Source organism: Rutidosis leptorrhynchoides, chromosome 4 (assembly GCF_046630445.1).
Source record: "Rutidosis leptorrhynchoides isolate AG116_Rl617_1_P2 chromosome 4, CSIRO_AGI_Rlap_v1, whole genome shotgun sequence".
NCBI classification, from domain to species: domain Eukaryota; kingdom Viridiplantae; phylum Streptophyta; class Magnoliopsida; order Asterales; family Asteraceae; genus Rutidosis; species Rutidosis leptorrhynchoides.
In genome coordinates, this window is record NC_092336.1 from 206,705,043 (window position 1) to 206,719,607 (window position 14,565).

At 35.4% G+C, this 14,565-nt stretch overlaps 1 non-coding gene across 1 annotated transcript; it reads right to left on the bottom strand.

Annotated features, from left to right (window-relative positions):
* Positions 1 to 1,510: 1,510 nt before the first annotated feature.
* On the bottom strand, positions 1,511 to 1,617 carry LOC139846144 (small nucleolar RNA R71). The gene has a single exon (XR_011758883.1). It is a non-coding gene; the product is annotated as a small nucleolar RNA R71 (small nucleolar RNA).
* Positions 1,618 to 14,565: the final 12,948 nt, after the last annotated feature.

Consider the following 14,565-nt stretch of genomic DNA (forward strand, 5'->3'; position numbering starts at 1 on the left):
AAGGGATTCGAAACATAATCATAACCACTCACTTGGGTGATACACTAAGGTGTTAAGAAAGGTTGGATATCATCTATATAAGGCTATGCTACTTTATTCGTGTGCTCAAGGTATGCACTGTATCCAAGATGGGCCGCTTATATCCTTAAACCAGATAAAGCGCCGGGAGTTGAGCATAGTCCATCCGATCAGAATCTTCAAAGCCTAGCTCCTCGTGACATACTAGCCGGGAAACCGCTTAGTAGGGAATCTATTGTTCACACCAAGGTATATCTATCCAAGGAGTGTCTCGCAATCATCCCGACACTATGTTATCTTAAATCATGGTGAACCACGTCTTCTCTGTCCTTAGCTATTGCATGCTAGTTAGCTTATTTTAATTATATTGCTTTAATATCTTAATTAAAATTATATATACTATTCAACCCAACTATTGCCTTTACACAATTTGATATTCCGGATAAAGTGGTGTCTAGAATAAACCGGTTGGACTTGGTTGTTGGATTTTCCGAACAGTCGCCAATTTATTGGGACCAAAAGGATCCTGCCTCTCCACACAAGGTGTACCTGGCCACTGGTCTTGGATACTAAATTGTGTATAAACCCAATCTCAATTACTAAATTATCTAGATAAGCTCCGTTTCAAATTCGACCGCTCAAGGAATGACCCTAGGTCATATTTGCCCTTGCTAACCCATATGAAGGAATAATAGATTTAGGCCCAGCATATATAAATTAAACATTCAACTTCTTCTCTTGGTATCCTGAATTGACGTTTTGCGACCTAACGACACCGCATAAATAAACCGTCCGATTCTAGCATATCACGGGAGTAGTTAAATTTTTGGTGCCGCTGCCGTGGAGCTGTTATACGATTTGGAGCCTGTTTAGGTTAGTTAGTTTTTAAGAGAACCTTTTGACTGAGACTAGCTTTGTCAGAAGTTACTAGTTTACCGTAGTTAGGTTAGATAATATTAGCTTTATTTAGATTAATTAGAAAATTTAAAATGGACTTCCTTATTAGTGAACCTTTAGGATGGGTTAACCTACTTAGACCGCTAAGAATTCTTCTGACACATCCTTTCTTCTATCCGATATCATGCACACTTACATGCATGCCGATAGTTCGACGATGGCCACACGCATCACTCTTGCTGACATCACCAAACCCTCGTTAGAAGGACGAGGAGGACCGATACTCTATCTAGAGGTTAACGGAGCGTCTTTTGTACTTAAGCATAGCATCATACAACTCATTCGGAATCACTGTCTATTCCACGGCTTACCAATTAACAATCCCAGCTCTCACTTAGATAAATTCCTCTCCTTATCCAACTCATATAAACAAAACGGGGTTGAACAAGATGTAGTTCGTCTGTATCTGTTCCCCTATTCCTTAACTCTTCATGCAAAAGCCTGGTTCGAGGGGTTAGAACCCAATTCTATCACCTCATGGGAGGAAATGGCAACAACTTTCTTAATCAAGTACTTTCCCCCATCAAAACAAATCAGACTTAGGAATGATATCGTAAACTTTCAACAAGCATACGATGAATCACTCTACACTGCATGGGAAAGATTCAAACACTTGCTTCGAAGATGCCCGAATCACCGTCTTAAGAGCTCTGATCAGATTTTAACCTTCTACAACGGTCTAAATCAGAATAGTATGTATACTCTTGATGCTGCTTCTCAAGGTAACTTCATGAACTTCACTGCTGATGAGGCCTGGAGATTGATCGAGGAGATGACTATGCACCATCACGATTGGAACACGAAAGAGCACATTTCATCAGCAACATCGCTTTCTGCCTCCGATCCTATCAAAACCATAAAATATCTCTCGAAACAAATAGAAAACCTCACCAAAGAAGTTGGAGAGCTAAAGAAACTCCCGCAACATGTGTCTCAAGTGCAATTATGTAGTGACCCGAAATTTTCCATGTTTATATATATATATATTAAATGAAATTGTTATTTACATGATTAAGTGTTTCCAACATGTTAAGCAATCAAACTTGTTAAGACTTGATTAATTGAAATAGGTTTCATATATACAATTGACCACCCAAGTTAACCGGCGATTCACGAACGTTAAAACTTGTAAAAACTATATGATGACATATATATGGATATATATATAGTTAACATGATATTATTATAAGTAAACATATCACTAAGTATATTAACAATGAAGTACATATGTAAAAACAAGACTACTAACTTAATGATTTTTAAACGAGACATATATGTAACGATTATCGTTGTAACGACATTTAATGTATATATATCATATTAAGATATATTAATACATCATGATATCATGATAATGTAATAATTTAACATCTCATTTGATTTAATAAACATTGGGTTAACAACATTTAACAAGATCGTTAACCTAAAGATTTCAAAACAACACTTACATGTAACGACTAACGATGAATTAACGACTCAGTTAAAATATATATACATGTAGTGTTTTAATATGTATTCATATACTTTTGAAAGACTTCAAGACACTTATCAAAATACTTCTACTTAACAAAAATTCTTACAATTACATCCTCGTTCAGTTTCATCAACAATTCTACTCGTATGCACCCGTATTCGTACTCGTACAATACACAGCTTTTAGATGTATGTACTATTGGTATATACACTCCAATTATCAGCTCTTAGCAGCCCATGTGAGTCACCTAACACATGTAGGAACCATCATTTGGCAACTAGCATGAAATATCTCATAAAATTACAAAAATATGAGTAATCATTCATGACTTATTTACATGAAAACAAAATTACATATCCTTTATATCTAATCCATACACCAACGACCACAAACACCTACAAACACTTTAATTCTTCAATTTTCTTCATCTAATTAATCTCTCTCAAGTTCTATCTTCAAGTTCTACGTGTTCTTCATAAATTCTACAAGTTCTAGTTTCATAAAATCAAGAATACTTCCAAGTTTGCTAGCTTACTTCCAATCTTGTAGAGTGATCATCCAACCTCAAGAAATCTTTCTTATTTACAGTAAGATATCTTTCTAATATAAGGTAATACTCATATTCAAACTTTGGTTCAACTTCTATAACTATAACAATCTTATTTCGAGTGATGATCTTACTTGAACTTGTTTTCGTGTCATGATTCTGCTTCAAGAACTTCGAGCCATCCAAGGATCCGTTGAAGCTAGATCCATTTTTCTCTTTTAGAGTAGGTTTATCCAAGGAACTTAAGGTAGTAATGATGTTCATAACATCATTCGATTTATACATATAAAGCTATCTTATTCGAAGGTTTAAACTTGTAATCACTAGAACATAGTTTAGTTAATTCTAAACTTGTTCACAAACAAAAGTTAATCCTTCTAACTTGACTTTTAAAATCAACTAAACACATGTTCTATATCTATATGATATGCTAACTTAATGATTTAAACCTGGAAACACGATAAACACCATAAAATCAGATTTACGCCATCGTAGTTACAACCAGGGGCTGTTTTGGTTTGCATAATTAAAAACTATGAAAAACTTTGATTTAAAAGCTATATTCGGGGAAAATAATTTTTCTTATGAACATGAAACCATATCCAAAAATCATGGTTAAACTCAAAGTGAAAGTATGTTTTTCAAAACAGTCATCAAGATGTCGTTCTTTCGACGGAAATGACTACCTCTTTCAAAAATGACTTGTAACTTGTTTTTCCAACTATAAACCTATACCTTTTCTGTTTAGTTTCATAAAGTCAAGTTCAATATGAAACCGTGGCCGCTTAAATCACTCAAAACGGATTAGAAACGAAGAAATGGCGAGCAAAACAAAATTGGTAAAAACTACTCATTTTAGCTACGTGAAAATTGGTATGAAATCAATTCCAACCATAACTTAATCAACTTGTATTGTATATTATGTAATCTTGAGATACCATAGACACGTATACAATGTTTCGACCTATCATGTCGACACATCTATATATATTTCGGAACAACCATAGACACTCTATATGTGAATGTTGGAGTTAGCTATACAGGGTTGAGGTTGATTCCAAAATATATATAGTTTGAGTTGTGATCAATACTGAGATATGTATACACTGGGTCGTGGATTGATTCAAGATATATATATTAAATTATTCATGTACGATCAATTGTGGACTTCTAACAACGGACCGCTAACTGGACAACTAAAAATCATCAACACGTAATAAAGAAAATATTGTGAATATAATTCGATCATATTTTGATATATGTATATATTGTTATAGGTTCGTGAATCAACCCGTGGCCAAGTCAAATTCTCAACGAAGTGATATTTGGTGAAAGTGAGTTATAGTCCCACTTTTAAAATCTAATATTTTTGGGATGAGAATACATGCAGGTTTTATAAATGATTTACAAAATAGACACAAGTACGTGAAACTACATTCTATGGTTGAATTATCGAAATCGAATATGCCCCTTTTTATTAAGTCTGGTAATCTAAGAATTAGGGAACAGACACCCTAATTGACGCGAATCCTAAAGATAGATCTATTGGGCCTAACAAACCCCATCTAAAGTACCGGATGCATTAGCACTTCGAAATTTATATCATATCCGAAGGGTGTCCCAGAATGATGAGGATATTCTTATATATTCATCTTGTTAATGTCGGTTACCAGGTGTTCACCATATGAATGATTTTTATCTCTATGTATGGGATGTATATTGAAATATGAAATCTTGTGGTCTATTGTTACGATTTGGTATATATAGGTTAAACCTATAACTCACCAACATTTTTGTTGACGTTTAAAGCATGTTTATTCTCAGGTGAATACTAAGAGCTTCCGCTGTTGCATACTTAAATAAGGACAAGATTTGGAGTCCATGCTTGTATGATATTGTGTAAAAACTGCATTCAAGAAACTTATTTCGTTGTAACATAATTGTATTGTAAACCATTATGTAATAGTCGTGTGTAAACAGGATATTTTAGATTATCATTATTTGATAATCTACGTAAAGCTTTTTAAACCTTTATTGATGAAATAAAGGTTATGGTTTGTTTTAAAATGAATGCAGTCTTTGAAAAACGTCTCATATAGAGGTCAAAACCTCGCAACGAAATCAATTAATATGGAACATTTTTAATCAATAAGAACGGGACATTTTAGTTGGTATCCGAGCATTGGTCTTAGAGAACCAGAATTTTGCATTAATGTGTCTTATCGAGTTTGTTAGGATGCATTAGTGAGTCTAGACTTCGACCGTGTTTACTTAAAAAATGATTGCTTAACAAATTTTATTGGAAACTATATATTTTTAACATATGAATATTATGTGATATATTAATCTCTTAACGTGTTTGATATTATGTGATAGATGTCTACCTCTAGAACAAGTCCCATTTACTCACCTAATAATAATGAAGAGTCAAATGTAAATTGGAATGATTCGTGGACTGATTCACAAGTTCCCGAAAGAGGAACCGGAAGAAGATTCGAAACCGGAAGAAGAATCGGAACCGGAAGAAGAATCGGAACCGGAAGAAGAAATAGAACCAGTGGGGGAAATAATAAAACGGTTAAGTAGAAGAAAATCCTCAACCAACCGACCAAAGTTAATTATGGTCAATGGTGTTTCCACCAAGGAAGCAAAGTATTGGGAGGATTACCAATTCTCCGATGAATCGGATCCCGACAAGGATTCCGATGATGTTATAGAAATTACCCCAACACAATTTAATAAGGCAAAAGAGAACAATAAGAGAAAGGGCATAAAAATAGAGAAATTTGATTCCAAACCCGATGAACTTTATATGTATCGTCAACACCCGTATTTCTTAAGTTGTGACAATAACCCGGGAACCTCTAAACCACCAGGTTTTTCTAAACCAATGTGGAAAACGACGGCTCGTATTAGGGGAACATCATATATCCCTAGAAACTTGGTAAAACGAACCAAAATCGAAGAAGAAGAAATGAGCGAGTTGGAATAAGATAGTTGTATTCGTGTGGTGTAATATATGTAATATAGTGTGCTTATGCTTTATGTTATATGTAAAAATTACTTGTATTAATAAGTTTTTTTTATGAATCTAACTCTTGTCTATTTTACAGTATAAAAACACAAAATGGATAGACAAGCCAATATTTTAAGAGACCTACCCGGAGACATGATTGATGAAATCTTGTCTAGAGTCGGTCAGAATTCCTCGGCACAACTATTTAAGGCGAGATGAGTTTGTAAGACATTCGAAGAACGTTCCAAGAATGCCTTGGTTTATAAAAGGCTTTCGTTCGAAAGGTGGGGGATATCACATTGGGAAATCCATAAGTTACGATGTGTTTACTTTGACGCATATATTGCGGGGAACCCAAATGCTATTTTACGCAACGGGTTAAGAAATTATTTTGTCTCAATATATCCGAATATAGGACTTCGTGATTTAGAAAAAGCGGCTAACATGCAACATAAAGAAGCATGTTATGCTTACGGGTTAGTAATGTTCGCTTCTCAATAAAGTGAGAACAAGAACATCGGGCTACAACTATTAAACAAAATGTTCCCACAAGTGACGGAGTCGGTAATTGGGGTAAGAAATGAGTTTTTTAGGTTATTACGAGACTGTTGGTCATTACGTAACCTTCATCCTTTTGACGACGTTACAACACATTGTCTTACTATCGGTCACAACGGTTATGTTCCACAAAACCAAGGATGGGAAGTGGTATTAGTAAAACCAGAATGCATGACTTGTTTCTGGACGTATGAATTACGTGTCTTTATTGCCTTTGCTGAACGCCTTATTTATTAACTAGAATTATCTTCGCAACTACTTTGTATCAAAGTTTTATGTGCTGTATTTCATGCTATATGTAAAAAAAAAAAAAGCGGTATTGTAAGTTTGCAAGTTATTGTATAAAGCTTTGAATATGATAAATTTTTTTGTGATTAGTTTTTCATATAGAATTGTAGTAGTTGAAATGGTATGTTAGCTACTAAGTATGAACTTAACGGGTAGGTACTACCCGAATTAAAGAGTATAAAATGCTAATATGAAGAAAGAGCTTTTATAAATAAGTTCATATTACGCTACGAAATACTATTGACTACTCTTGATATTCTATATGATTAACTCGTTTCATTTGACTATTTTGAAGGAAATGGCACCGACTACTCGACACACCTTGAATATGAGCGAAGAGGAATTTCGTGCCTTTCTTGCTTCAAACATAGCCGCAGTACAGGCTGCGCTACATACTAACAATAACCTTGGATCTAGCAGTACAGGAAATCGTGTAGGATGCACCTACAAAGAATTCACTGCCTGCAAACCTTTGGAATTTGATGGAACCGAAGGACCGATCGGATTGAAATGGTGGACCGAGAAGGTCGAATCGGTGTTTGCCATAAGTAAGTGTACTGAAGAGGACAAAGTGAAGTACGCTACGCATACCTTCACAGGTTCTGCGTTAACATGGTGGAGTACCTATCTAGAGCAAGTGGGACAAGATGATGCTTACGCACTACCGTGGTCAGCATTCAAGCACTTGATGAACGAGAAGTACCGTCCCAGAACCGAGGTCAATAAGCTCAAGACAGAACTTAGAGGGTTACGAACCCAAGGATTTGATATTACCACGTACGAAAGACGATTCACAGAATTATGCCTATTGTGTCCGGGAGCGTTCGAAGATGAGGAAGAGAAGATCGACGCGTTTGTGAAAGGATTACCGGAAAGAATCCAAGAAGATATAAGTTCACACGAGCCCGCCTCCATACAACATGCATGTAGAATGGCTCACAAACTAGTGAACCAGATTGAGAAAAGAATTAAAGAACAGGCTGCTGAAGAGGCCAATGTGAAGCAAGTCAAAAGAAAGTTAGAGGAAAACGGTGATAAGAATCACCAATACAACAACAACAGCAATTACAACAATAATTGCAACAACTATCCCAAAAATCGCAACATCAATCGCAACTACAACAAACGGCCCAACAACAACAACAACAACAACAACAACAATAACAACAATAGCAACTATAACAATCATCCCAACAACAATAACAACCGCAACAACAACAACAATCAGAAGTAGCTATGCCAAAGGTGTGAAAAGTATCACTCGGGGTTCTGCACCAAATTTTGCAACAAGTGTAAAAGAAATGGTCATAGCGCGGCGAAGTGTGAGTTCTACGGACCAGGGGTTAACAGAACGAAAGGAACCAATGGTGTCGGAACGAGTAATGGCGGAGCAAGTAGTGTCGGAGCAAGTTATGCCAATGTAGTTTGTTATAAATGTGGAAAACCGGGCCACATTATTAGAAATTGCCCGAACCAGGAGAACACGAATGGACAAGGCCGCGGAAGAATTTTCAATATTAATGCGGCAGAGGCACAGGAAGACTCGGAGCTTGTTACGGGTACGTTTCTTATTGACAATAAATCTGCTTACGTTTTATTTGATTCGGGTACGGATAGAATCTATATGAGTAGAGATTTTTGTGCTAAATTAAGTTGTCCATTGACGCCGTTGGATAGTAAATTTTTACTCGAATTAGCAAATGGTAAATTAATTTCAGCAGATTATATATGCCGGAATCGAGAAATTAAACTGGGTAGCGAAATATTTAAGATTGATTTGATACCAGTAGAGTTAGGGAGTTTTGATGTAATAGTTGGCATGGACTGGTTGAAGAAGGTGAAAGCAGAGATCGTATGTTATAAAAATGCAATTCGCATTGTACGAGAAGAAGGAGAACCCTTAATGGTGTACGGAGAAAAGGGCAACACGAAGCTACATCTTATTAGTAATTTGAAGGCACAAAAACTAGTAAGAAAAGGTTGCTATGCTGTTCTAGGACACGTCGAGAAAGTACAAACTGAAGAAAAGAGCATCAATGATGTTCCCGTTGCAAAAGAATTTCCCGATGTATTTTCTAAAGAATTACCGGGATTACCCCCACAACGATCCGTTGAATTTCAAATAGATCTTGTACAAGGAGTTGCACCAATAGCTCGTGCTCCTTACAGACTCGCACCCAGTGAGATGAAAGAACTGCAAAGCCAATTACAAGAACTTTTAGAGCGTGGTTTCATTCGACCAAGCACATCACCGTGGGGAGCTCCTGTTTTGTTTGTCAAGTAGAAAGATGGTACATTCAGGTTGTGTATCGACTACCGAGAGCTGAACAAACTTACCATCAAGAACCGCTACCCACTACCGAGAATCGATGACTTATTTGATCAACTACAAGGCTCGTCTATTTATTCAAAGATTGACTTACTTTCCGGGTATTATCAAATGCGGGTGAAAGAAGATGATATTCCAAAGACTGCTTTCAGAACACGTTACGGTCATTACAAGTTTATGGTCATGCCGTTTGGTTTAACTAATGCACCAGCTGTGTTCATGGATCTTATGAACCGAGTGTGTGGACCATACCTTGACAAGTTTGTCATTGTTTTCATTGATGACATACTTATTTACTCAAAGAATGACCAAGAACACGGTGAACATTTGAGAAAGGTGTTAGAAGTATTGAGGAAGGAAGAATTGTATGCTAAGTTTTCAAAGTGTGCATTTTGGTTGGAAGAAGTTCAATTCCTCGGTCACATAGTGAACAAAGAAGGTATTAAGGTGGATCCGACAAAGATAGAAAATGTTGAAAAGTGGGAAACCATGAAAACTCCGAAACACATACGCCAGTTTTTAGGACTAGATGGTTACTACAGAAGGTTCATCCAAGACTTTTCCAGAATAGCAAAACCCTTGAATGCATTAACGCATAAAGGTAAGAAATTTGAATGGAAGGATGAACAAGAGAAAGCATTTCAGTTATTGAAGAAAAAGCTAACTACGGCACCTATATTGTCATTGCCTGAAGGGAATGATGATTTTGTGATTTATTGTGATGCATCAAAGCAAGGTCTCAGTTGTGTATTAATGCAACGAACGAAGGTGATTGCTTATGTGTCTAGACAATTGAAGATTCACGAACAAAATTATACGACGCATGATTTGGAAGTAGGCGCAGTTGTTTTTGCATTAAAGACTTGGAGGCACTACTTATATGAGATCAAAAGTATTATATATACCGACCACAAAAGTCTTCAACACATATTTAATCAGAAACAATTGAATATGAGGCAGCGTAGGTGGATTGAATTGTTGAATGATTACGACTTTGAGATTTGGTACCACCCAGGGAAGGCAAATGTGGTAGCCGACGCCTTGAGCAGGAAGGACAGAGAACCCATTCGAGTAAAATCTATGAATATAATGATTCACAATAACCTTACTACTCAAATAAAGGAGGCGCAAAAAGCAGTTTTAAAAGAGGGAAATTTAAAGGATGAAATACCCAAAGGATCGGAGAAGCATCTTAATATTCGGGAAAACGGAACCCGGTATAGGGCTGAAAGGATTTGGGTACCAAAATTTGGAGATATGAGAGAAATGGTACTTAGAGAAGCTCATAAAACTAGATACTCAATACATCCTGGAACAGGGAAGATGTACAAGGATCTCAAGAAACATTTTTGGTGGCCGGGTATGAAAGCCGATGTTGCTAAATACATAGGAGAATGTTTGACGTGTTCTAAGGTCAAAGCTGAGCATCATAAACCATCAGGTCTACTTCAACAACCCGAAATCCCGGAATGGAAATGGGAAAACATTACCATAGATTTCATCACTAAATTGCCAAGGACTGCAAGTAGTTTTGATACTATTTGGGTAATAGTTGATCGTCTCACCAAATCAGCACACTTCCTGCCAATAAGAGAAGATGACAAGATGGAGAAGTTAGCACTACTGTATTTGAAGGAAGTCATCTCCAGACATGGAATACCAATCTCTATTATCTCTGATAGGGATGGCAGATTTATTTCAAGATTCTGGCTAGACATTACAACAAGCATTAGGAACTCGTCTAGACATGAGTACTGCCTATCATCCACAAACTGATGGGCAGAGCGAAAGGATGATACAAACGCTTGAAGATATGCTACGAGCATATGTTATTGATTTCGGAAACAGTTGGGATCGACATCTATCGTTAGCAGAATTTTCCTACAACAACAGCTACCATTCAAGCATTGAGATGGCGCCGTTTGAAGCACTTTATGGTAGAAAGTGCATGTCTCCGATTTGTTGGAGTGAAGTGGGGGATAGACAGATTACGAGTCCGGAGATAATACAAGAAACTACCGAGAAGATCATCCAAATTCAACAACGGTTGAAAACCGCCCAAAGTCGACAAAAGAGCTACGCTGACATTAAAAGAAAAGATATAGAATTTGAAATTGGAGAGATGGTCATGCTTAAAGTTGCACCTTGGAAAGGCGTTGTTCGATTTGGTAAACGAGGGAAATTAAATCCAAGGTATATCGGACCATTCAAGATTATTGATCGTGTCGGACCAGTAGCTTACCGACTTGAGTTACCTCAATAACTCGCGGCTGTACATAACACTTTCCACGTCTCGAATTTGAAGAAATGTTTTGCTAAAGAAGATCTCACTATTCCGTTAGATGAAATCCAAATCAACGAAAAACTTCAATTCATCGAAGAACCCGTCGAAATAATGGATCGTGAGGTTAAAAGACTTAAGCAAAACAAGATACCAATTGTTAAGGTTCGATGGAATGCTCGTAGAGGACCCGAGTTCACCTGGGAACGAGAAGATCAGATGAATAAGAAATACCCGCATTTATATCCAGAAGATACGTCAACACCTCCAACTGCTTAAAATTTCGGGACGAAATTTATTTAACGGGTAGGTACTGTAGTGACCCGAACTTTTCCATGTTTATATATATATTAAATGAAATTATTATTTACATGATTAAGTGTTTCCAACAAGTTAAGCAATCAAACTTGTTAAGACTTGATTAATTGAAATAGGTTTCATATATACAATTGACCACCCAAGTTGACCGGCGATTCACGAACGTTAAAACTTGTAAAAACTATATGATGACATATATATGGATATATATATATATAGTTAACATGATATTATGATAAGTAAACATATCATTAATTATATTAAAAATGAACTACATATGTAAAAACAAGACTACTAACTTAATGATTTTTAAACGAGACATATATGTAACGATTATCGTTGTAACGACATTTAATGTATATATATCATATTAAGATATATTAATACATCATGATATCATGATAATGTAATAATTTAACATCTCATTTGATTTAATAAACATTGGGTTAACAACATTTAACAAGATCGTTAACCTAAAGATTTCAAAACAACACTTACATGTAACGACTAACGATGACTTAACGACTCAGTTAAAATGTATATACATGTAGTGTTTTAATATGTATTCATACAATTTTGAAAGACTTCAAGACACTTATCAAAATACTTCTACTTAACAAAAATGCTTACAATTACATCCTCATTCAGTTTCATCAACAATTCTACTCGTATGTACCCGTATTCGTACCCGTACAATACACAGCTTTTAGATGTATGTACTATTGGTATATACACTCCAATTATCAGCTCTTAGCAGCCCAAGTGAGTCACCTAACACATGTGGGAACTATCATTTGGAAACTAGCATGAAATATCTCATAAAATTACAAAAATATGAGTAATCATTCATGACTTATTTACATGAAAACAAAATTACATATCCTTTATATCTAATCCATACACCAACGACCAAAAACAACTACAAACACTTTAATTCTTCAATTTTCTTCATCTAATTGATCTCTTTCAAGTTCTATCTTCAAGTTCTAAGTGTTCTTCATAAATTCTACAAGTTCTAGTTTCATAAAATCAAGAATACTTCCAAGTTTGCTAGCTTACTTCCAATCTTGTAGAGTGATCATCCAACCTCAAGAAATCTTTCTTATTTACAGTAAGATATCTTTCTAATTTAAGGTAATACTCATATTCAAACTTTGGTTCAATTTCTATAACTATAACAATCTTATTTCGAGTGATGATCTTACTTGAACTTGTTTTCGTGTCATGATTCTGCTTCAAGAACTTCGAGCCATCCAAGGATCCGTTGAAGCTAGATCCATTTTTCTCTTTTCCAGTAGGTTTATCCAAGGAACTTAAGGTAGTAATGATGTTCATAACATCATTCGATTCATACATATAAAGCTATCTTATTCGAAGGTTTAAACTTGTAATCACTAGAACATAGTTTAGTTAATTCTAAACTTGTTCGCAAACAAAAGTTAATCCTTCTAACTTGACTTTTAAAATAAACTAAACACATGTTCTATATCTATATGATATGCTAACTTAATGATATAAAACCTGGAAACACGATAAACACCATAAAACCGGATTTACGCCGTCGTAGTTACAACCGGGGGCTGTTTTGGTTTGGATAATTAAAAACTATGAAAAAATTTGATTTAAAAGCTATACTTCTGGGAAAATTATTTTTCTTATGAACATGAAACCATATCCAAAAATCATGGTTAAACTCAAAGTGAAAGTATGTTTTTCAAAACAGTCATCAAGATGTAGTTCTTTCGACGGAAATGACTACCTCTTTCAAAAATGACTTGTAACTTGTATTTCCAACTATAAACCTATACCTTTTCTGTTTAGTTTCATAAAGTCAAGTTCAATACGAAACCGTGGCCGCTTAAATCACTCAAAACGGATTAGAAACGAAGAAATGGCGAGCAAAACAAAATTGGTAAAAACTACTCATTTTAGCTACGTGAAAATTGGTATGAAATCTATTCCAACCATAACTTAATCAACTTGTATTGTATATTATGTAATCTTGAGATACCATAAAAAAGTATACAATGTTTTGACCTATCATGTCGACACATCTAGATATATTTCGGAACTACCATAGACACTTTATATGTGAATGTTGGAGTTAGCTATACAGGGTTGAGGTTGATTCCAAAATATATATAGTTTGAGTTGTGATCAATACTGAGATATGTATACACTGGGTCGTGGATTGATTCAAGATATATATATTAAATTATTCATGTACGATCAATTGTGGACTTCTAACATCGGACCGCAAACTGGACAACTAAAAATCATCAACACGTAATAAAGAAAATATTGTGAATATATTTCGATCATATTTTGATATATGTATATATTGTTATAGGTTCGTGAATCAACCCGTGGCCAAGTCAAATTCTCGACCAAGTGATATTTGGTGAAAGTGAGCTATAGTCCCACTTTTAAAATCTAATATTTTTGGGATGAGAATACATGCAGGTTTTATAAATGATTTATAAAATAGACACAAGTACGTGAAACTACATTCTATGGTTGAATTATCGAAATCGAATATGCCCCTTTTTATTAAGTCTGGTAATCTAAGAATTAGGGAACAGACACCCTAATTGATGCGAATCCTAAAGATAGATCTATTGGGCCTAACAAACCCCATCCAAAGTACCGGATGCTTTAGTACTTCGAAATTTATATCATATCCGAAGGGTGTCCCGGAATGATGGGGATATTCTTATATATGCATCTTGTTAATGTCGGTTACCAGGTGTTCACCATATGAATGATTTTTATCTCTATG